We start from the raw sequence: 23,918 nt of genomic DNA on the forward strand, positions 1-23,918 counted from the left end.
CAAGACTATGACATGAACGAGAAATAAACGTCTGCTGTGTCTGTGCTTTTATCTATTTTCAGATCTGTCAGAACAGTTTAGTCTGTTCTAACCACTAACGATCATCTTCTGGTAAGGAAATGCACAGTGGGGTAAGAGGCTTAAAGAAAATAGAAAATATGGGGAGTTTGGGAAAATTATGGGGAAAAACCAAAAAACGTGCTGTCTAGAAACAGGTAAAGATAAGAGAACTGCCCTGTGGCTAAAACTGGAGAACATAAATTTGTGGGTGCCTCCAGTTTGCACGACTGTGTTCATTTTCCTAAGAGCATTTTACAAACTCAGGTGTAGAAGCAGAAAAAGCAGACTGATATGACGTTGCAGGTTGTTTCCACAGCCATTAAAACTAAAAAGGATTTGAATAGTGTCCCTGACGCCAGGAAGGACGGAGTACAGGAGGAGAAGGGGACAACAGAGTATGCGATGGTTGGATGGCATCACGAATTCAATGGACACGAGTTTGAGCAAACTCCAGGAGATGGTGAAGGATGGGGAAGCCTGGCGTGCTGCGGTCCATGGGGTCGCAAAGAGTTAGGCACAACTTAGCGACTGAAAAACAACATCACAGTTCCTAGAAGACAAATCAAAAGGAATACTGTCTCAGGCAGATATACTGTGCTATGCATTCAATGTCTGAACAAGTTCAGCATCACTGGTGGAAACTGTTGAACCGCAGCATCAACTATTAGGAAGTACAAAAGGCAAAGTTCAGTGAGTTGAGAAGGGGAATCCAAGGTAGCAAAAAAAAAAAAAAAAAAAGGAAATATAGTATAGAAATGTAAGCGGAACTATCTCTTGAGTCTATTATTTTCTTTACACAGTTTTCAAGGGAGTTTCTGTCCGACCAGAACATTGCTGTGGCTTTGAGTGAGTCACTTATGTTCTTTGGAACTCAGTTTCCTCATTGATGTAACAGAGTTCACTGCTGATGTATGAAATAATGTGCAAAGTACTTAGCACGGGGCCTAGAAAAGGGTGATTGCTCCAAATAATACTTAACATTACTATTTATTATTAGTAATAAAAAGACAGTGTTGGGTTAGATCTTTAACCCCCTTCCTATGTCAAAATTCTGTGAATCTATATTTTTTTAGATAAATGTCACAGTTCCTTGGATAGGGGAAAGACTAAGATAATGAAACAGAGAAGTGAAAAGATATCTATTTTAACAGATCCTATGCGCACAAACCAGGAGGAAGATACAAGGAATGTAGTATCCTCCCACTGTGAATGCTACATCTGGAGAGGCTGAAAGGACATCCCAAACTCCGGGAAGTAAGAGGAACAGTTAAACCAGGTCCAGTGGAGAACAAAGCCCATGTGTTCTCCCCTTGGAAGACATGACAAGAGCAATAAAAATACCTCTCTCTTTTATGGTTTTAAATCATGCAGTTCTGTCACCTTATTTTACAGAGGAAGATACTGACAGGTTCAGAGAATGACCAAAGCCACAGGTTGGTGGCTATAATGTGACTTCAGGGATACACAGAACTAAACACCGCCACCCAAAAGCTCCTTCTAACCTATCCTACATAAGTGGTTTCAAAGTTTTGTCCCCTTAGAAACCAGAGACTTTGGAAATAGTGACAAGCTAATTTTTACCAATCGGCTTCCCTGGTGGTTCAGTGGTAAAGAACACGCCTGCCAATATAGAAGATGCAGGTTCGATCCCTGAGTCTGGGAGATCCCCTGGAGAAGGGAATGGCAACCCACTCCAGAATTCTTCCCTGGAGAATTCCCATGAAGAGGAGCCTGGTAGGCTGTAGTCCATGGGGTCACCAAGTCAGACATGACTTAGCAACTAGAAACAACAATTTTATCAATCTTCTTGTTATAAATTAAATTTCTGGATTCTTTCTTAAAAGAGACTGGATTAATTGGGCAGGTGAAGAAGGGAGAAGTTGGTGAAGAGAAAGGAGCCCTAAGGGTTCTGACAAAGGTGACTCTTCACTGGTTAGTATGTGACCTTCCTCTTTGCAGATTCCTCCACTGATGTTCTTCACAGATTGCTTTGATAACTTTGGTTCAAATTCAGCAATTTCCCCTTCCTGCTCCCAAAACTAAAATCCTTTAGATACAAAAACTGCCATAATGTGTAAAGAGGATGCCTGAGAAAAAGCTAAAGATTCCATTAAACTCACTATCTGAAATGTATCTGCCTGTGTGTCCCCTTTCCAAATACATGCAGGGACTTGGGTTGGGCACATGAGGGCTATAAAATCGTGTAGGATCCAGCCCTTGCTCTGCAAGACCCTCTGCATGAAAGGAAGTGATAATCACCATACACAGGAGTAAAGGAGACAGTTAAGAGTGGCATTAAAAGAGTAGTTAGGGTTTAGGACATGTACAAAGCACTTCTGACTGGGGAAGTGAGGGGAAGTGTCACAAACTGGTAGCCTTTGGTCAGAACATTCAAGGACTGCTAGGATTTCAAACTGGTGAAGTGGAAGGAAGAGCGTTAGCATTAGGCGCAGCACTAGGATTCAAACACATCTAGGGAAATCCGCATTGTTTCACAGAGAAGAGAGGGGAAGAACTTTAATAATGGGGCAAGATTGGAAAGACCCATGAATTCGAAGACAAATATTTAGAATTGAATGTAACAGAGCAAAGTGACCCACGGAAGGGTGGAGCAAGCAGTGATATGATCAAAGCAGTTTGGTTATTACCAGAGTGACACAAAACTTCCTTTCTTTCTTCAGTAGAAACAAAAGGAAAACAACTTTTGAGGACCTAGTACTCTGAGCCGCATTGTTTTTATCACTTCTCAAATACATTTAGAAGCTTATTGTGTTTTATTGAAACTCATAAAATCCTAATGAAAAGTTTCCTAAAATGTTTACCTTGAACATCAACTTCTCCTATTGTGAATAACCAACCAGACTTAGCCATCACTGGTGCACATAAGGCAAAGTGATACTGCTTTCTAAGCATGGGTCACCCACAGTCATACTCATAGGCCATGTCATTTGACAATAGTAGCTTCCAGAAACCTCATTTTCAGAAACAGTGTATCTGTTATAATTCGTGGGGTTTGAAGCATATAGGTGGATGATCATATATGGAATTCCACAGAAGACATATCACTATTTAAAGAATATGAGGCTAGAAACATCTAAATGAAACCGTTGTTGCTCATCCATGAATAGTATCTGACTGTTACAGAATAAAGTACATTAGTAATCACTTTATTTTGTCAGAAAAAAGTAAAAGATAGCCCCAAGTAATTAAGCTTTGTTAACACATTTTGTCATAATAAATTTTTACTCAGGAGAGCAACAATTTAATTAATTTTTCCCAGTAATTTTAGCAAACTAATAGAACCAGAGCTTGATCTAATTAAAATCAGAAACCATGTTTTGTCTGCTTCATGAATCAGAAATCTTATTTTGAAAGAATCAACACAAAATTTTCAACTGAAAAATGGAAAACAAGAATACAGAAATGATGTAGGAAGAAATATTTAACCCAAAGAACTAGTAAAAACTGCCAGCAAAAGAGGAAAATCTTGGAAAACAAGAAAAAAGAAACACATTCATGTCAGGACATAAAATTAGACTTTTGGACAAACTATGACCACAATCATCTTTAGGAATTCAAATCATCTGCTCCTCATTCTTCCTTTTCCTAAAATGCTCCTGAGAGCCATCTCTGGTCAGGTAATACAGGAAGAGGTCTGAAGTTATTAGAGATTTCCTGGCTTGTAGCCATGCTGGGCTTTGTCTCTCTCACTTGGAGTTGAATCTAATCATCTCTCCCACCTACATTTCTTTCTCCCACCATGTCAACAACTATAAAACAAGGAAATAGACAACATGCCCTTTATTACATTCTGCTTTCTCTATAAAACAACTTCCAAGTTTCCTTCTTGACTCCAGGTGATGAGTCCTGATGGAACTTCCTGAGTATTTTGAAGAGTATCTCAAACCACTTTCATTATACCATCTTAGTTCCATTCCATCCCTCCTTATCTCCCAAAATAACAATCTAAAATCAGCCAGTGTGGGGGTCCCAAACTTAATGACTAATAATTTTCCCCCAAAACTTCAGATGAAAACGATATCCTATTGTACACAACTGGACAGAGTAACAGAAAGGCCATTTGACACTTTTTTTTTTTTAGAGCAAGGATGTTAGAAGTAGCAAAAATGAAGACTTCTAATTTTTAACTTGAATCCTGGGCTTTAAAACTTCAGAGACACAGTGAAAAGTATTATTTAGTTCACATACAGAATGTAGGTTTCCATATGCTTTTCCATAGAAAGTTTATTTTTGAAAGCATATGATTGTGCTGGTTTTTTAATACACTGAAGTACAAAATAGCAAACATTCTTAAAACAAAGATGATCTGCTATAATCTTCAAGAAACTCTAAGCCTCTTTGTTGCTGAAGTGACCTTCTCTTCACCACAAAACGGTCTCCAACTACTTGAGCCCATCCATGTTAACCTCTCCCTTCCATAACCGCAACAGATATAGCCAACATTCTACCATGGGGTACTGACAAGGCAAGATCTTATGTTGGTCTCTGTTTGGCATTTGTATGTTTTACCTTGTTGAATGAATTTTCACCTCCTCCAAATCAGGATGACCATACTTTTCCTTCACCTAGGACTTGTAATGCTACACAAAGCTACAGAAAATTTCATTTAAGTCAAGCTTTACAGATATTCAATTTCTAATGCTCTTCAGTTCAGTTCAGTTCAGTCGCTCAGTCGTATCTGACTCTTTGCAACCCTATGAATCGCAGCACGCCAGGCCTCCCTGTCCATCACCAACTCCTGGAGTTTACTCAAATCTAATTCTCTTACTAAAATGTTATTTCTGCACTTAGGACAACCTAGTGAGTCCGGCTGTTGACAAGAAGAGAGAATAAAGTTTTGGAAAACCTGAGCTGAAATTTTATCACATTAAAAATATAAAGAGGAGAAATTAGATAATAATCTGGAAATTGTTTCCCTTCTGTCATAACCATAGCTGCCATTAACCTCCCCTTCCCTCTACCTCCATCAGACACACCAAATTTATGGGGGAAAAGCCTAGATAATTCATTCACAACATGTAAGAGCTAAATTATCCAACTAACTGTATTTTTCACCCAAGTGATCCTCTTTTGAATATAAAAAAGTAAAATATGTAAGAAAGAACAAAGCAGTATTTTGAAGTCTACTAACAGTAACATCAGTAGTGATTTTACCTGTATGATATCACATATTACCTACATTTTGTCAGTGAGACAACTGAGGCTCAGTGAAATTGAATAGTTTACCTAAGGCCAAAATTTCTGGGTTTTTTTCCCCTACTATATCCAGCTAAAGTTTGTCCCACAGTTCAGTCACTCAATGAGAAAACATTTATGGAGACTTTATCATAATAAGCTAGTCATCACTCTAGGTATTAGAAATACAAAAGTGTGTGAGACAGATCAAGCCCTCTCATAGAACTTACATTCGAGTGATGAAAGCAGAAAACTTATACTCAAACAGGATAATCTGAGAATTATAATTGTTTATCAATATGACTTATATACAATAATAGTCAAATATTCTAAATATCTGTGGGATTATATAGTTACAAAAACAAAGGAGGGGCGGACACTGACCACTGGCAATACTATGGCCCTTTCATCAATTACTGAGCTAAACCACTGCATCTTTTAATAAATCAGGAGAGAGAAGGAAGCAGAGTATTTAAACTGCTCACAATGTCCTCTGAAAATAAAGTGACTGTGTGAGATATAAGAATGGGCAGCTCCAACAGTGCTGGTTCTCAAACCCCAAATTCCATCTTTATCTATTATTACTAAGGTACGGATGTGTTATTTGAAGAGTTGATTTGGAAATATCAAGGGAGTGTTGTAATTTGACATAATCCCCCTATGAAAAACACAAGACGGTTTCAACATCCCCATGGTAAGACTCCCCCTCAGTGCACATGATACCCCTTGAGCAATGGCATCCAGCACTCAGTCCCAGTCCACGGCCAGCAAGAACTGTGGCACTCACTCACTATGGAGTGGTCAGCAGTTATCAGGAAGTGGCCGGCAGCAATGTAGTGGTTCCCCTTACCCTCCACCCTTCAAAACGAACTTCACTTGTATTAAACTTGGGAACAAATGCAAAATTTTAAGTTTTGTTTTTAGCAATGAGGACTCAGTGGAACTCTCCCATCCCCCACCTATTCATACAAGGATAAAAGTCGACCAAATTACTATTTCTATAGCTGCCCCTACCCCCTCCCGTGATATTTATAGTGTTGTATAATGTGAGTTGACCCCTGTCACTAAATAGAATTTGCATTTGTAAATTACTTCGGAACTCCTGAGGACAGTTCCTGGAGTAGAGGCTCCTTCTCAGAAGGTGGAAGTCAGTCTAGAGACCAAGAGCTAACTAAGATCAGCACTTCATTCACAGGGCTATATCTTCCTGCCAAAGCACCCTGCAAAATCTATTTTTACTCGTAAGTTACTACGTGGGGAGTGGGGGCTCTTTCAAGTTCATCAGTGTACACCTTCTATTTCCTCCGAGAACTGTCACACTCCAGCAGCTAAGATCTCAAAGAAGCCTCACTTCCCTTCTAGAATCTCTACCTCTCTTGCTTCAGAGAGGAGCAACAGATCTGATCAGACGAGCGGCATCCACAAACCAAAAGTTTGCAGCAAACTTCAATAAGATATCAACCCTCACCCAGAAGTCCTACCACTTAACCACCCTCCAAAATGTATATAGCTAAACCCCATAGGAACGAGTCCACGTTCTGTCGGTGGGGAAAAATTTTAAACCTTTCCCCAGATTCCGCCACCCACCCCACACCGACTCCATCGGGTCAGAGAGGGACCACTCCCCGCTATAACCAGGGGGTGGGGTGGGGATGGGGGGTCTCCCAGGAAGCACACACCTGAGATTGAGCCTCTCGCACGAGGAAAGAGAGGGCAGGAGCACTGTTTCCTCCGGCCGGGGCGGAGTCTCTGCCTCCCCCGAATCAGAGTCTCGGCCCAGTACTCGCGGCGAGGCGCGCCGGGATGTCACCCCCGGGCCGGCAGGGCGAGCGTAACCCAACGCGCCCAGCCCCGCCACACCCCGCCTCCCGAGCAACTTGCCCCTCCTCCCGCTCCCCGCCCCGAGGGCCGCCACATCCAGCCGTAGACCTCACGCCCAAGCTCCTCTGGCCCAGCAGGGAAATACGGAAGTGGAGGCGGGGGACCCTGCCGAGAAAGGGATGGGGGGAGGGGGCAGGGAAGCGTTGCGAACCAGCGGGCAGAGAACGATCAAGGTCTCCGCCTCCCAGGGAACGTGACTAGACCGGGACTCGGGGGACGCAGGGCCAGCCGGATAGGGCCGCGGCGCGGCGGATCCCTGGCCCTGGCCCCGAGCTGCGGGTTCTACCCTGCGTCCTCGCCTGGCCACACTCCAGACCCTCGGCCCAACCTCGGCTGGGCTAGGCCCGGGGAAGACGGTGGTGTCCGATTTCCTCTGCCCTCCCCCTGGCGGGCCGCTCTCCCCACCTGCCCGGGAGACCGGAGACACTCGCCCGCCTGCATGCCGGCGGGGCTGGCATACCTGATTTCTTGTTTCCGGCCCGAAACTGGCTTCCCCTACTCGGCAGGCAGGCTTCCTTGGGCCTAGAGACACGTCTGGGAGGCTGTAGGACCCCTGGGGCCGGCCGGCAAAGCCCAAAGCCTTGTCCCGGCTCCCCCACCCCCACCCCAAACCCCGACCCGGGCGCTCTGGAGGCGCGCCCGGCCTCCTGACCCCTGCCTGACTGTCAGCGAGGAGACCTGCAGGGAAGACCAAGTCCAAGCATCAGTGGGTGGGATGCTGAGCACCCGCTCCTCTGGCCCAGCCTCGTACAGGTGGGGGGAGGGGAGAGCCCGGGCAGCAGAGCAGCAGGCCTCCCGGTTGCACCCCCAAACCCGACCTTGCCCACTGAGCATGCCCAGCTCACTTGCTGGAATTGCAAGAGCTAGACGAGGCCAGGGGGGCTCAAGGAAGGGGCGGATGGGGTTCAGATGGACCCCTTTCCTTAAGGTGTTTCCTCCGAAGATCTCTGGGAGCTTCACACAGAACTTTTCTACCGTGGCACTGCAAAATACCCAGGGAACAGCTGGAAAGGCCTTTCCAAAAAAGGCAGCCAAATTAGTTTGACTCAAAATCGCGGGGGTGGGTTTTTTTCAGCCAATTATTTATTAACTCACTCACTAATTTCTTTAACTACCAAAGAATTATAATTGACCCAGAGGAATATATAGACTCACTGGGTCCCACACTTGTAGTAACAGGAAACCAGCCTACCCAATAGGTAGTCTTTCCAGTGGAACAGTGGTTCTCAGCCTTGGATACACATTGCAATGGGGGATGGGTGGTGGTGGTGATTTAGTCTTCTAAATCGTGTCCAACTCTTGCGACCCCATGGACTGTAGCCCAACAGACTCCTCTGTCCACGGGATTTCCCAGGCAAGAATACTGGAGTGGGTTGCCATTTCCTTCCCCAGGGGATCTTCCCAATCCAGGGATGGCACTCTTTCTCTTGGGTTTCCTGGATAGAAGGTGGATTCTTTACAGCTGAGCCACCAGGGCAGCCCCGGCGCGGGTAGGGGGCTGTTAAATGATCAATGCCAGGTTCCCATACCCACACCAGTTGAATCAGTCTGTGGATGGAACCTGGAAATTTATATATTTTGAATCTGTTGGTCTCAGAGTGTAACTGGGGGAGCCAGCATCTCCAGAGAACCTGATTCTTAAACTCTGGGACCAGGAACTGAGCTTTGAACAAGCCCTTCAAGTGATTCAGATGCACAATACTGCTTGAGAACTATTGTTGAAAGCCACCCAACCTCCAGATGCTTCAGGTGCGCACCCAAGCAGGGTTAAGAACCTCTGTAATAGACCATTACTCTCTCATTTTTTCAAATCCTAAACATTTGTCTAGAAGAGCAACATAATACTCAGAAAAGGAAAAATCTGGTTGAACTGAGGTGCCATCAGTAGGATTTGTTTACTAATTCCCCCAGGATAGTTCACTGCTTGGAAAATGAAGACCACCTACTATTATTCACTTTTGTACCTAGCACAGTGCCTATAATATATAGATGTTTGATAACTGTTCACTGATATGAAATGAATGCTCAGGTGAACAGTTTGTTCTGAGCCCTGTTATGTCTACTATTTATGTTTCCCACAAGTCCTGGTCACCTTGCCAGCTAACAAGCCAGCAGGGATTCAGTTCTCATCAGTAACCCATGACTATCCATGATGGTCTGATCCAAGTCAGACCCTGAAAGAATAGGATATGGGAGGAGGCAGACAATTTTGGGGCTTCCCTGGTGGCTCAGTAGTAAAGCATCTTCCCGCAATGCAGGAAACCATCTGCGATGGTTCAGTCCCTGGGTCTGGAAGATTGCCTTGGAGAAGGAAGAGGCAACCCACTCCAGTATTCTTGCCTGGGAAATCCCATGGATAGGAACCTGTTGGGCTACATCCATGGGTGGCAAAAAGTTGGACGTGACTTAGTGACTAAACTACCGCCACCAGAGAATTTTGAGGTGAGAAAACTCAGAAGCCTCAGGTATGTTTTCACTTGCCAAGGTTGGGGCCCAAAGCAATCAAAGGAAAGCAGGACCCTAGACATCAGTGGAATTCAGGAAAGCCATCAAGTGAAAAAGTGTATATGGGAGGAGTTAGGAGAGGAGAGGTAAAAAGGTAACATGATGAGCATTCAGCTTACTCTGGATCTTCTTTTTCTAAACAACCCACCTCAGCCCTCCTCTTCCCCATGCTCCATGCACATCTAAACTCAGCAACAGCCTTGACAAAAAATTAATTAGAAATTGTTGTAAAATAATTACTTCCAATTACTGCATCAAAACATAGCTGATTTGTAGTTTTTCAACATAAATTAGGCATCGACTTTTATTCAAGGCAAAAGTGGTTAAAAAAAATTAATCCTTAATGATAACACTGGAAGTGAAGTGTTAGTCACTCAGTCATATCCAACTCTTTGTGACTCAATGGACAGTAGCCCACTAGGCTCCTCTGTCCATGGAATTCTCCAGGCAAGAATACTGGAGTGGGTTGCCATTCCCTTCTCCAGGAGACCTTCCTGACCCAGGGATCGAACCTTGGTCTCCTGCTTTGCAGGCAGATTCTTTACTTTCTGAGCCACATGCATTAGATAATTTCCAAATGCAGAGTTTTATGATCTTTCTGCTTTAAGACTGACAGAGTTACAGAATCAAAAATTATTCCTTATTTAATCCATCAGTATCTTCTAGAAGGAATAAAGTATAAAAATAATTTTTTCCTTTTAGCCTTAAACAGCCTTTCCTAAAGCTAGCCTAAAAAGCCTTTCCCTTAGCCTTTAAAGCCTAATGCTTTAAAACTTAGGTCATTATTTATGAGTACCTAAAGAAACTGTGGAAAATTCTGAAAGAGATGGGAATACCAGACCACGTGACCTTCCTCTTGAGAAACCTATATGCAAGTCAGGAAGCAACAGTTAGAACTGGACATGGAATAACAGACTGGTTCCAAATAGGAAAAGGAGTACATCAAGGCTGTATATTGTCACCCTGCTTATTTAACTTATATGCAGAGTACATCATGAGAAACTCTGGGCTGGAAGAAGCACAAGCTGGAATCAAGATTGCCGCGGAGAAATATCAATAACCTCAGATATGCAGATGACACCACCCTTATGGCAGAAAGTGAAGAGGAACTAAAAAGCCTCTTGATGAAAGTGAAAGAGGAGAGTGAAAAAGTTGGCTTAAAGCTCAACATTCAGAAAACTAAAATCATGGTATCTGGTCCCATCACTTCATGGGAAATAGATGGGGAAACAGTGGAAACAGTGTCAGACTTTATTTTGGGGGGCTCCAAAATCACTGCAGATGGTGATTGCAGTCATGAAATCAAAAGACGCTTACTCCTTGGAAGGAAAGTTATGACCAACCTAGATAGCATATTAAAAAGCAGAGACATGACTTTGCCAACAAAGGTCTGTCTAGTCAAGGCTATGGTTTTCCCAGTGGTCATGTATGGATGTGAGAGTTGGACTGTGAAGAAAGCTGAGGGCCGAAAAATTGATGCTTTTGAACTGTGGTATTAGAGAAGACTCTTGAGAGTCCCTTGGACTGCAAAGAGATCCAATCAGTCCATCCTGAAGGAGATCAGTCCCAGGTGTTCATTGGAAGGACTGATGAAGCTGAAACTCCAATACTTTGGCCACCTGATACAATGAGTTGACTCATTGGAAAAGACCCTGATGCTGGGAGGGATTGGGGGCAGGAGGAGAAGGGGATGACAGAGGATGAGATGGCTGGATGGCATCACCGACTCGATGGACATGAGTTTGAGTAAACTCTGGGAGTTGGTGATGGACAGGGAGGCCTGGAGTGCTGCGATTCATGGGGTCGCAAAGAGTTGGATATAACTGAGCGACTGAACCAACGTACTGACTGAAAGTAGCTTTCCACCTCTCTATCTCTGCCCCTGTGTCTTCTTTATTATGATAAGAATTCCACTGAAAGAATTTAGCTGCTGATTGATGTATCTAATACAATGTAATTTCCCATATGCCTAAGCAATTTCTTTTCATTTTTAAGATAATTTTGTGGGGAGGAGGGCAATAACCATTCATTTAGGAATTACTCTTCAGAATTAAGTATTAAGTTAGATACACAAACAATACTTAAAAACATCTTTCCTACACACATACACTTGCTACAGCTTCTATGGAATTAAAACCAAACAAACACGTTGAGAATTAAAAAAGGGAGAAAACTGAGAATGTACGAGGATGTAGCACTTAGAACTAAATTTAAAAACATTAAGTAATTATTTCAGCAGAAGAAGATCTACTGATCTGACCAGTACCTCAGGAGAATTAGAGTCTTAAGTGTTTCTCCTTGTCCTCATAAACATGACTCAGCATTTGGAATGAAACTATGTTTACTATCTTTCAGATTGAAGGTGTCAAGTAACTTTAGTGCCACCTCGTTCTTCCTGTGCCTGTGAAAACTTCAGGACTATCATAGGTTTTCAGGCTCACTTAGCTACCAAAATTTGAAAAGCTTTTCCCTTTTCATTCCTTCCTATCCAAACAAAATCTAAATTTGCCTGCCATTAATTTATCTTGCTTTTATAGTGTTGTCAGGTAAATCTGGGTTATTCTCTATATTCTAGTGTAACAATACAAGTAAGAAGTTCTTCCCTTCCTCAGTCAGCTGCTTAGACAACTTAAACCCAGGGGGTGACCTTTCTCTAGCATGGGGAACCTTCCATTGGTGATTCTGTTACACACTTTTTATGATCATTCATCACCTGCTTGGGGTCAACTCTTTCAGTCCCTGCCCATTTCTAGAGAGGAACACACTTTCTGCTAGTGTTCACTGGTTACCAAAGCTCATAATAAAATTTATGGACTCTAAGGATTGAATGGGGCCATTATTGTTCAGTTACTCGGTCATTTCCGACTCTGTGTGACCCCATGGGCTGCAGCACATCAGGCTTCTCTGTCCTTTACTATCTCCCAGAGTTTGCTCAAACTCATGTCCATTGAGTCAATGATGCTATCTGATCATCCCATCCACTGTCACCCCTTCTCTTCCTTCCCTCAATCTTTGCCAGCACCAGGGTCTTTTCCAGTGAGCTGGCTCTCCATATCAGGTGGCTGAAGGAGTGGAGCTTCAGCTTCAGTACTTTGCCCATCCGATGCTTCCCAGGTGGCTCAGTGGTAAAGAATCCACCTGCCAATGCAGGAGACAGCAGAGGTGCAGATTTGATCCTTGTGTCAGGAAGATCCCCTCGAGTAGGAAATGGCTACCTACTCCAGTATTCTTGATGGGAAGTCCCATGGACAGAGAAGCCTGGCAGGCTGCAGTCCATGAGTCAAAAAGAGTCAAGACACCACTGAGCAAGTGAGCAGGGTACATAAGACAAACACTTTCGGCACAGTATGTTAATAACTCTAAACGGGACCTCAAAGCTCTGTGCTGGGAGGGCGCATACAAGTACTCCGGGGAGCATCTGTTGCAGAGAAGTAGCAGTTTACTTCTAAGACAAGAGGGAATATACGATTAAAGGCCTAGAAATATGAAAAGGCCTAGAGTTTTCTGGGAAATGCTGTCATATAAAATCTGAGGGAGAAGATATTGGCAGATGCAGTTAGATTGATAATCAGAACTTGGGTCATACAAAGTCATACAAAAGAAAGGGGCCATAAATATTATTAACTCTGAGATTTTTGTTTTAAAAATGATAAAGCCAAGGCTCGGAGTTATTAAATATCTTGCCTAAACTTACAGAGTTGTTCAGTCATGTCCAACTCTTTGCGACCCCATGGACTGCAGCACGTCAGGCTTCCCTGTCCTTCATCATCTCCTGGAGTTTGCTCAAACACATGTCCATTGAGTCAGTGATGCCAGAGTTAGTCTAACATTAATGTATGTAGTACATATGCCCTCTATCAAATCTGACTCTTTGTGACCCCATGGACTGCCAGATTCCTATGTCCATATGATTTTCCAGGCAAGAATACTGGAGTGGGTTGCCATTTCCTTCTTCAGGGAATCTTCCCAACCCAGGGATTGAATCCATGTCTCTTGTGTTTCCTGCACTGGCAGACAGATTCTTTACCACTGCGCCACCGGGGAAGCCCCAACCTAACATAGCGTTAAGACTAAAATGAGAAATTGCTTGATGCAGAGAACAGTATGGGAGCTTCAAATCTATCCTCTTCTAAGTTATTTAACCTCTAACTTCCCAGAGCCTCTGTTTCCTCATCCGGGAGGATGTTAATAGCACACATTCAATACTACTTAACTCTCTTTCAGGCACTAGTCTTAACAAAGTACTTGTAATCTCTAATCATCAGAATAACTATGGGTTTTTTGGTTTCTTGGCTTTGTTTTTACAAACAGGGAAACTGAGGCATACAATTGCTAAGTAACATGCCCAACATAACACAGCTAGCAACAACCACACTGGGATTGAATAGGACAATATATGTAAAACTTGTCTATAAAACTGTCTATAAAACTATCACCAATGTTGTTTCCCTTCCCTGAAGCCCACATATTCTGACTTGTGGTCCAATATTGGACAAAGACACTTTTGTTCTGAGTTTTGAATGCTATGTATACTCACATCTTTTTTTCCATTCTTTTATTTTAGTAGTTTAGATAATTTGGGAAGCACTATTAATATATTCACCTAATAATCTTAATCATTGTTAACAATAGTTACAAATTGAGAAGATAAACATTGAACAAAGACTACAAGTTTACTACTTACAAAAGAAAAGAAAAAAACTAATATAGAGTTTCTAGAAGATTAACAAAATCTGTTCAGAAAAATCTTAAAACAAATTCTTGGTCTGGACTGGTCCAGTACCTTTGAGGCTCAGAGATTAGACCAGGTCATTTATCATTTAGTTGGTCTCCACCTCCTTGTTACTTGAATTCTTAAAAGCAGAATTACAGACATCTAATATCCAACAGAAAATCTTCCCACATCAGTGATTTTCAAAGAGTTAGGATCAAGAATGAGGTAAAAATACAGGATATGATCTTCACCTTGAAAAGATGAAATGGAAATGCTAAGTATATCTTTAACGGGTACTTTAAGTTTTATCTCTGCTTTATAAGAATCTGGGTGGGGGTGGGGGGGACTTCCCTGGCAGTCCAGTGGTTAAGACTTCACCTTTCAATGCAAGGGGTAAGGGTTCAATCTCTGGTCAGGGAGCCAAGATCCAACATGCCTCACAACCAAAAAACATAAAACAAGTAATATTGAAAAAAATTCAATAAAGACTTTAAAAATGGTCTACATAAAAAAAATAATTCTGGGAAAGTACCTTCTAAATAAAAATAAAATTTAGAAAAAATGACATCAATAAAAAGTGACACCAGGAAACTTACTTAGAAGTAAAGGTTTTGAGGGTAAAGGAAATTCGAACTCCTCCTTGGGCTGGCATCCACTCTGTTCCTAAGACAGCACTGAAAACATGTGTTTGTGATGTAAATTGAGTAACATTGTCTCTGGAACAAAGCCTCCCATTTAATAGTAGGAGGAAGGCTGCGGGCAAGCGTTTTGTCCTAAATAACTCATTCGGAGAATATGAATAAGTATTAGGTTCTGACGTGGGAACTGAAACAAAATGGAGGACTGGACTCTTCAGAGCAACTCTGGTTATGATTCAGTTAAAGAGGTGACTGAGCCAAGAATAAACAGCCCAGGAAACTGGAGATGTGTTCAGTTCCATCTCTAAGAACCTGTTACATAACCTGGAGATGATTTCAATCTCATCAGTAAATACTTAAAATAAACTTGACCACAGTTTGTAATATTTTGATGTGTTTTTTTCTAAATGAATGAATCTGAACAGCAAAAAACAGAGTAACGATAGCAAAGGACAGGGTTTATGCCTGTGCATGTTTAGCCTTTAAAATAAGTAGAACGCTGTATCTTAATTCAGCAGCCTTGAAACACATGGGCATTGACCTAATTTCTGTCAAGCCAAGAGAGAGGCTGTCTACACACGAAGGTATAGGCCAGAGTGACAGGTGCTGTTCCCTCAATAAATAGCTTGGACTCAAAAGGGAATCTCCTGCATTCCTCTTCTATCAGTAAAAGCATCAAGCAAAGCCAAAAAATGAACCATGGAAACGAAGAGACTCTTTGTTCTGTTATCTTTGAGTTACTTATTGAATAGCTCTTTTTTAAATAGCTTTTTTAAATACTTTTTTAAATAGCTCTTTTAGGGGTCATAAAACAAAAGAAGAGAATGGTATAAACTTCATCAAAGAGAAATTTGAAACCTTAACGAAAAGTCTATTAACATTCTCTAGACCACACTGTAAATAGATAATCCTATTTCCTTTCCACTTAATTTTTAATCCTGGTCATTTCTGAGAACTGAGACAACTTGACGTATGATTTTAAAAAAAAAGCTAGAAACTGGTGTCAGGGTATTTGAAAAAAAAATTTTTTTCCCAGTAAATTTAGAGTATATCTGTTCTAAAAATATCTTTCAATAGTCAAATGTAGAGGAAGGCACTTTTTCCTGAGCACGTGCTCTTCAACCTGACCCTCTTGGGGTTTTGCAATAGAGAAATCCAGTACTCACAAAGAGGCCTTCCTACAGTGCGTCTCAAAGTGCTGTGGGGTGGAATTCTAGCTTTTCCCTCATTTTCCTCACCCAGACACAATTTACATTCCTGCTTTGGGGCTAAGTGAAAGCAAATTGTCCCTAGGCTTAATGAGGTAAAGTGAAGACTTACAAGCTATCCTACAGTAAGCAGATTAGTGACCTCCCTGGAACCTTTGAATGTCACTTTACATGGCAGGTGTGGAGTATTAACAGATATGATTTAACCAAGGATTCTGAGATGGAGAGTTTATCCTGAATTATCAGGGGGGACCCTAAATACAGTCACATGTATCTTTCAATTTAAAAAATAGCCACAACATAGAAATTGAGAGCCAAGTTTTATTTGGTGGGAATTTTCAGAACCACAAGCGAAGAGACAGCATCTCAAGTGACCCTGAGAGAACTGCTCCGAGGAGGCAGGCGGGAGGAGCCAGGTTATATAGAAGTTTGCAGCAAGGGGCAAGTAGTCTCAACATCAAAAGATTATTGTTAATTAAGGAAACCCAAATATCTCAACCTAAGGATCTGTGTATAGGAAGATGCAAGAGTCTGGGCTAACTGAAATCATCCCTTTCATATGCATCTCAGTTAACTGGGGTCAGCATCCTGCTTCCTGATTTTTCACATCCTTAGTTCCTTGCTTATTGTAGGGAGAAGCAGCAGCTGCTAGATTGCAAGCATTGTTCTCCCTCTTGGGCTCCCTCTGGGCTCAAAAATTCACTTTGAAGGCCCAAAATCGCTGTGACATCTTTGTTTACTGATGTGGCAGCAAATATTCCATTTCACATATCTGTAGAAGAGAGCAGTAATAGGGAGGATTTATACAGACACAAGAGTAGAAGATAGTGTTATGGTGGATGCAGGTTGGAGTAATACAGACACAAGCCAAGGAATGCCAGCAGCCACCAGAAGCTGGAAGAAGCAAGGAGTGAATTCTCCCAGATCTTCTGGAGAGAGTTGGCTCTGCTAACCCCAATTTCAGTCCAGTGATAATAATGTTGGACTTCTGGCCACCAGAAATATTGTTGTTCAGTCGTGTCTGACTCGTTGCAACCCCAACGACTGCAGCACTCCAGGCTTCCCTGTCCTTCACTACCTCCTGGAGTTTGCTCAGACTCATGTCCTTTGAGTCAGTGATGCCATCAAGAACTATGGGAGACTGTATTTCTTGTTTTGAACTACCAACTTGTGGTAATTTGTTAGAGCAGCGATAGGAAACTGATAGCAGTTCCTTCAGCATTTCCTTCATTGATTTGCCTTTGACACCAACACCAGTCTATCTCTGTACAGCTAGCACTTCAGTACATCACTGACATCTGTAACATACTGTTTATTCACAATGACAAAGCAATTTACAGCAATGTAAATGGGCTCAATTTTCTGTCCTATGGGACATTCACGTGATACTAGAGACTTTAAAAATTTGAGAAATGCCTTGTTTTGTTTTAGCTTTCTAACAAGTGAAGAAATACCAAAACAAGGTTGAAAAAATTATTTCATAGTTTGAATGTTACAATTAGGCAACTAACACTTAGCAGAAGGATGTCAGTAATTGCCCTTTTAGCTTCATTTAGAGATAAGAGCAAAAATTTTAACATGCAGTCTGTAGTAGATGGAGTGCTGCACCACCCAGATCCTCCTTTAAGTAGATCTTCTTTCATCAGCTGCTGGAAGCATCTTCAGCTGGCAACTCCTCTAGAATTTGCCTCTACTGCAAAGAGCAGCCTCATTCAAGGCCATCCCTTTCCTGAACTGATCCTTACCATGAGATTCAGTGAAGCAGGAGTATAAAGGCCCAGGTAAATAATTGGGAGATAAGACTAATGGACTGTGCATGCTGCAGAGCTTCCGTAGGGGGTGAAGGAGGTTTTGTTGGCCTTGCATCACAATTCACATTTTCCTCTGCTCACTTCTGCTTCTGTGTTCTCCTTATCACAAGTGTCCCGAAAAATAACATGCATGTCAAGTTGAATCAGAGACCTTTATAAATAGGAAGCACAAACCCTTGAGTTCCACAGAATTTTTAATTCATTCTTTCTCCTTATTCAGATTTCTCCCCTGGGACTATACATTTCTACCCATCTCAAATAAAGAACCATTCCCCAGAGCCAGGAGTCTTTGTAATCTGTTTCGACATATCTGCATATCCAAAGGCTATCCAAGGGTTTCCTTTCTGGCTCAGAGGTAAAGAACCTACCTGCAAAGCAGGAAATGCGGGCTTGATTCCAAGGTCAGAAGGATCCCCTGATGAAGGAGATGGCAACCCACTCCTATATTCTTGCCTGGGAAATTCCATGGACAGAGGAGCCTGGTGGACTGCACTCCATGGGGTCGCAAAAACAGTTGGACGTGCCTCAGTGACTAGACCACATCTACACATTCAAGGGCACAAGGCTTCTCTGAATCACATACAGTTTAGAAGTGTGAGTTACCCAATTTTCCCCCAAACCATACTTCCTTTCAAGTTTCTCTAATTTATTTGTTTCTAATTTTGTTGCAGGAAGGGGGACCCCTAACAGGCCCAAAAGAGGGCTCTTGTCCAACACTCGGAAATGAATTGTCCGAGGAGGCACACGTGCTGACGAAGCGCGAGAGTTCACCGGGAAGGGGGTGCCCAGGCGGAGAGCAGGAGGGCTGCTTTGCCATGTGGCTCCCAGTCTCGGGTTTAATGGTGATGGTTTTAGTTTCCAGCTTTTCACTGGCCAGTCATTCTGGCTCAGGGTCCTTCCTGGTAGCGCATGCATTGCTCAGCCAAGACGTACGCCAGCGAGGATTTTGGGGGGTGGTAGACACATGACATCTCCTTCAGACCTTTCCCAGACTCTTCTGATTGGTGCGGCTTATTATTTTCATGTTCCTTACTAGGACATCCTGTGACAAAATTACTCACCAAATGGTTACTCTGGTACCTGGCCAGGATGCGTGGTTTCAGTCAGTGTGTTTCCCCAAGGAATTTTTGACAACCAGTGGATATTTGTTGAGCATCACCAGGCTATTGTTCAGGGATACAGGCAACACCCAGTTGTGTGTGTGTCTGGTGGTGAAACTAAAGTCCAGTGCTGTAAAGAACAGTAATGCATAGAAACCTACAATGTTAGGTCCATGAATCAAGGTAAATTGGAAGTGATCAAACAAGAGATTGCAAGAGTGAACATCAACATCTTAGGATTCAGTGAACTAAAATGTACAGGAAAGAGTGATTTTAATTCAGATGACCATTATATCTACTACTATGGGCAAGAATCCTTAGAAGAAATGGAGTAGCCCTCATAGTCAACAAAAGAATCTGAAATACAGTACTTGGGTGCAATCTCAAAAACAGAATGATCTCGGTTCGTTTCCAAGGCAAACCATTCAGTATGCCCCGACCAGTAATGCTGAAGAAGCTGAACAGTTCTGTGAAGACCTACAAGACCTTCTAGAACTAACACCAAAAAAAGATGTCCTTTTCATCATACGAGATTGGAATGCAAGAACAGGAAGTCAAGAAATACCTGGAGTAATAGGAAAGTTTGGCCCCAGGCTACAAAATGAAGCAGGGCAAAGACTAGCAGAGTTTTGTCAAGAGGACACACCGGTCATAGCAAACACCCTCTTCCAACAACACAAAAGATGACTCTGCACATGGACGTCACTAGATGGTCAATACCAAAATCAGATTGATTATATTCTTTGCAGCTGAAGATGGAGAAGCTCTATACAGTCAGCAAAAACAAGACTGGGAGCTGACTATGGCTCAGATCATGAACTCTTTATTGCAAAATTCAGACTAAAATTGAAGCATGTAGGGAAAACCACTGGGACATTCAGGTATGACCTAAATCAAATTCCTTATGATTACACAGTGGAAGTACAAATAGATTCAAGGGATTAGATCTGATAGAGTTTCTGAAGAACTATGGACATAGGTTTGTAACATTGTACAGGATACCACCTCCGAGGAAAACCATCCCCAGGGAAAAAAATGCAGAAAGGCAAAATGGTTGTCTGAGGAGGCCTTACAAATAGCTGTGAAAAGAAGAGAAGCAAAAGGCAAAAGGAGAGAGAAAAAGATATATCCAGCTGAATGCAGAGCCCAGAGAATAGCCAGGAGAGATGAGAAAGCCTTCCTAAGTGATCAATGCCAAGAAATACAGGAAAACAATAGAATGGGAAAGACTAGAGATCTCTTCAAGAAAATTAAAGATACCAAGGAAACATTTCATGCAAAGATGGGCACAATAAAGGACAGAAACAGTATGGACCTAACGGAAGCAGAAGATATAAAGAAGAGGTGGCAAGAATACACAGAAGAACTATACAGAAAAGGTCTTCATGACCCAGATAATCACGATGGTGTGATCACTCACCTAGAGCCAGACGGCCTGGAATGCGAAGTCAGGTGGGCCGTAGAAAACATCACTACCAACAAAGTTAGTAGAGGTGATGGAGTTCCAGCTAAGCTATTTCCAATCCTGAAACACGATGCTGTGAAAATACTGCACTCAATATGCCAGCAAATTTGGAAAACTCAGCAGTGGCCACAGGACTGGAAAAGGTCAATTTTCATTTCAGTCCCAAAGAAAGGCAATGCCAAAGAATGTTCAAACTACTGCAAAAATGCACTCATTTCACATGCCAGCAAGTTAATGCTCAAAGTCCTTCAGGCTAGGCTTCAACAGCATGTGAACTGAGAACTTCCAGATGTTCAAGCTGGATTTAGAAAAGGCAGAGGAACCAGAGATCAAATTGCCAACATCTGTTGGATAATAGAAAAAGAGAATTCCTGAAAAACATCTACATCTGCTTCACTGACTATGCTAAAGCCTTTGACTGTGTGGATCACAACAAACTATGGAAAATTCTTAAAGAGATGGGAATACCAAACCATCTGACCTGCCTTCTGAGAAAACCATATGCAGATCAAGAAGCAACAATTAAAACCAAACACGAAACAACGGACTGGTTCCGTTGTTGGTTCCTCCTTTTCCGTACTCGGGAAAGGAGTACATCAAGGCTCTATATTGTCACTCTGCTTATTTAACTTATATGCAGAGTACATCATGCGGAATGCCTGGCTGCATGAAACACAAGCCAGAATCAAGACTGCAGGGAGAAACATCAATAACCTCATATATGCAGATGACAACACCCTCATGGCAGAAACTGAAGAGGTACTAAAGAGCCTCTCAATGAAGGTGAAAGAGGAGAGTGAAAAGGCGAGCTTAAAGCTCAACATTCAGAAAACTAAGATCATGGCATCTGGTCCCATCACTTCATGGCAAATAGATGGGGAAACAATGGAAACAGTGACAGACTTTATTTTCTTGGGCTCCAGACTCACTGGAGATGGTGACTGCAGTCATGAAATTAAAAGAAAAGCTAAGAAAAGCTATGACCAATCTAGACACATATTAAAAAGCAGAGACATTATTTTGCCAAAAAAGGTCTGTCTAGTCAAAGCTATGGTTTTTCCAGTAGTCATGTATGGATATGAGAGCTAGACAATAAAAAAGGCTGAGCCATGAAGAACTGGTGCCTTTGAACTGTGGTGTTGGAGAAGACTCTTGAGAGTCCCTTGGACTGCAAGGAGATCAAACCAGCCAATCCTAAAGGAAATCAACCCTGAATATTCATTGGAAGGACTGATGTTGAAGCTGAAACTCCAATACTTTGTCCATCTGATGTGAAGAGCCAACTCATTGAAAAAGACCCTGATGCTGGGAAAGATTGAAGGCGAGAGGAGAAGGGGATGACAAAGGACAAGATGGTTGAATGGCATCATCAACTCAATGGACTGGATGTGAGTTTGAGCAGCCTCCGGGAGATGGTGAAGGACAGCGAAGCCTGGCATGCTGCAGTCCATGGAGTCTCAGAGAGTTGGACAAGACTGAGTCACGGAACAATAACAGGTGTCGGTGCTCTTATCACACAGTTCAAATTGTAGCACATTATAGACTCTAAGTTGACCTTTCTTCCAGGCAAGGTAAAATGAATTAATTAGGCTAGATATGGGTCATGAGTCAAGAAGTCATGGGTCTGGGGAAAATTGGAGAGAGCATACCACAAGCTAAAGATATTATCTCTCTGCCTAGGCCTGGTGGTCAAACTTTGTGCTACCAGGTAGAACAAAAGATATTATATACTTCCTTCTGTGATACAATATGAAGTCTGTGTTATCATCCCAGAATTATTTTTGCCCCAAGTGTTTAATCTAAATTAGTCAAGCCTTTAAATCTGGATCCTAGTCCACAAGATAACTGACCCTTTTAAGACAATGTCATAGAAGAAAAAGGGACTAGGGAGAGAGCGACTGATCTAGAATAAAGGTGACTTGTGTGACATAACTAAGTGCAATATGTATGTTTTAATTGGATTCTGGCTTGAAAAGAAAATGAATGTGAAAGAAACATTGGAAATGATGGGGAAATTTGAATATAGCCTGAACAAAGATGAAAAAGAGAAAGATGACCTTAGGGAGTTAGATTGATTTTTTTTATTCAGTGTGATAATAATATTGCAGTTAAGTAGGAAACTATCCTTGTTTTAGAAATACATGTTTACATATTTAAGGATGAAGTAATATAACCATGGGTTACCCTGGTAGCTAAGCTCATAAAGAATACGCCTGCAATACAGGAGATCCCAGTTCTATCCCTGGGTTGGGAAGATGCCCTGGAGAAGGCATAGGCTACCCCCTCCAGTATTCATGGGCTTCCCTGGTGGCTCAGATGGTAAAGAATCCACCTTCAATAGAGGAGACTTGGGTTCGATGCCTGTTGGGAAGATCCCTGGGAGGAGGGCATGGCAGCTGACTCTAGTATTCTTGCCTGGAGAATCCGCATGGACAGAGCCTGGCAGGCTCTACAGTCCATGGGGTCACAAAGCATCTGATATGTCTGCACAATATAACCACTTTCAGATGATTCAGCAAAAGTATAAATGTACAGACACAAATATTTAATTTTATAATAAACATTGGAAAACATTAACAATTGCTGAATTTAGAAGTAGGTGAATAGATATTTATTTGTATTTCTACTCTTCATCTAGCCTTAAGATTTTCATAATCAAAATTTTGAGAAAAAGTAAATGGGGCAGTTTTTACACAACTTTGGCCCACTGCTATCATGGAGGAATTAGGCCCAGCGTTACTAGATATTCTGAATTATCAAAAGAAGCCTGAAGTCTGAAATTTTTTGTAATGCTTCTCCCACTTAAGAAAATATCAGCAACCAATTTTACAAACACATCAATGACAACAACAAAGCCTCTATGCAGGCCTAACACAGTGTGTCTGGATGCTGAAAATCTAGGCTCTTATCACCGTCTCTGATTCAGATCCTTTGCACCTTATTCCTTACACCTTACCTCTGGCCCTCTGCCTCTGATTTTCTTCTTTCTCAAAGTGGCATCTAGCTGACTTAGTCCTTTTCTCACCCTTGCTCTTCTTTTTTTCCCAACTGGTCTCTACCGTTTTGTAGTTTCATTGAGCAGTTGGTGGATAATGTGAAACTGAATTAAGCTATGGATTTCTCTGGCATATCGGATGATTGAGCAAACTGGAGAATTGTTTAATAATTATCCTAGGGCACTAAACATTATCCTAATGATCTAAAGTAGTTATTAAACCTTCCCACTTAAGGTTATTAAATTGTAACATCTGTCTTCAGGAAGCATTTCTAGTGCATGTAATATTCGTAAAGCATTTACAACTGCTTTTAGTTATATCTCAGACCCTATGATAAGTTTATA

General features: G+C 42.0%; 1 protein-coding gene across 3 annotated transcripts in view; it reads right to left on the minus strand.

Annotated features, from left to right (window-relative positions):
• GPD2 (glycerol-3-phosphate dehydrogenase 2) overlaps window positions 1-23,918 on the minus strand; it is a 225,225-nt gene that overhangs the window by 137,019 nt on the left and 64,288 nt on the right. The window contains exon 1 of one of the 3 annotated variants that reach the window (XM_020910463.2): window positions 7,598-7,969. The exons of 1 other annotated variant lie outside the window; for it this stretch is intronic. The gene's annotated coding sequence lies outside the window, so the exon portion shown is untranslated. Of the gene's footprint in view, window positions 1-6,935; window positions 7,124-7,597; window positions 7,970-23,918 lie in introns of those variants that run through there. One more of the 3 variants, XM_020910461.2, reaches the window with a different exon arrangement.

Source organism: Odocoileus virginianus, chromosome 13 (assembly GCF_023699985.2).
Source record: "Odocoileus virginianus isolate 20LAN1187 ecotype Illinois chromosome 13, Ovbor_1.2, whole genome shotgun sequence".
NCBI lineage: Eukaryota > Metazoa > Chordata > Mammalia > Artiodactyla > Cervidae > Odocoileus > Odocoileus virginianus.